A 1,913-nucleotide genomic window follows, 5' to 3' on the forward strand; every position below is an offset into this window, starting at 1 on the left:
ACCTTTTGTCATGAAGCTTTTCTCTTTGTTTTCCATTTGAAGAGATACTTATGTTACACACCATAACATACATTGCATATCCTACACATCATGACATAACCATCATACAGCTGACCCATGTCCTCCCCACATAATACCATAAACTATCATCAACAGATGATTTCATATCAAATTTATTTTCCATCCCATGAACAACCTTCACAAATACCCATCACTTCATATCACATTCATTCATTCCCAGTAGGACGAATGTTTGGATATTTTTATTTATTTAATCCTCTCTTACCTTGGATGTGTGGAAGTCGTTGTTATCTAAACATTCAGGTTCCGGAAGATTAAATAGGGGCGGCTGTCATACCCCAAAATTCACCCTACCCCGAAACAACTTTCATCTGATCCATGGCCATACTGCACATGCATGCTTTCATTATTTCATCATCATAATTTCATGGAACTTTCATAACCAAATACATATTACACGGACTCAAGGCATGGTGTTTACACCCGAGGAAAACTGGGGTTGTCCGGTTAAAGTTCTGGAGGAAAAAAACCAACAAAATAAGGGGAAAATCAATTTTTGGACTGTGTAATCGATTACCCTAATCATGGTAATCGATTACACATATAAAAATTGATTTCCAGGCCATTTTGGACTGTGTAATCGATTACCCTAATCATGATAATCGATTACACAGACAAAAATCGATTTCCAGGCCATTTTGGACTGTGTAATCGATTACCCTAATCATGGTAATCGATTACATATACAAAAATCGATTTCCAGGCCATTTTGGATGGTGTAATCGATTACCCCAATCATGGTAATCGATTACACCTGTGCAGACAGCAGTAGTAACTCTATTTTTTCACCACAAAGTAATTTTCTTTCACCCACTTCAACCCCTTTGCTTCCTCTATAAATAGAGCATTATCCCCACTCATTTTTCAAGCTTGAAAGCCACAAAACCTCTGTCCAAATCACATTCAAGCTCCCTCTTTTCAACCTAAACCCTAACTCATCCAAACCCTCTTTTCTTCTTTGAACCACCCAACCACCATGTAAAAATCCACAATCTCCACACAACAAAAACAGTAGCAAACTTGTGACCTCCACTTACATAATCATTCACCACCACCATATAAATATACACCTTCCTTCTCTTCCATTTTCCTACCACAACAACCATAGCCACCCTCTTCCAAGCTTTTCGCTTCATTCTCAAACCCAAATACAACTATAACCTAGTTTTGACACCACAATCTTGGTAATATTTTTGACTCAAACTCCTTGACATTTTTGGTTTTGTTTTATGTTTGAAAATTGATTTTTCCTCTTGGGTTGTGTTTTGAGAGAGTTTTAAGTCAACTTTGAGACAAGTGGGTTTTGTTGGGTTTACATCCTTTTGGGGATTTCTTGCTCTTGCTACTTTTATCCACCATTTTCAATCAAACCTTATTTCTTGTTATCATTTAATATTTATTGTTGACTTGTTGTTATATTTATTTAGTTGATGAGATCTATTAGATCATGGCCATGGTTGTTTAAAGTTGATAAAACCTTCAATGTTTCAAACCTATTAATGATTGATCAATAGATCCTTCATGATACTTTGAGGCATTGATATGTTGTCTCTATTCCAACCATATTTGGGTCATTTGATATATAGATGAAACCATTTTCTTTATATTAACTTGTTATTCTATTTGCTTATTGTTATTCTACTAACTACTAACTCCTAACATTTATATTATTGCACTTTAATTCCTTACAATTTATTTTATTGTTACTAACCACTAATTATACTTCACTAACCTTTTTTTATCATTAACCTTTGTTATTGCAATTTTGTTACCATTAACTTGTGGTTTATTTTGTGTCATTTACATTCACTAACCATTATTATTGTGATATT

The sequence above is a fragment of the Lathyrus oleraceus genome, chromosome 1, assembly GCF_024323335.1.
Source record: "Lathyrus oleraceus cultivar Zhongwan6 chromosome 1, CAAS_Psat_ZW6_1.0, whole genome shotgun sequence".
Classification (NCBI taxonomy): domain Eukaryota; kingdom Viridiplantae; phylum Streptophyta; class Magnoliopsida; order Fabales; family Fabaceae; genus Lathyrus; species Lathyrus oleraceus.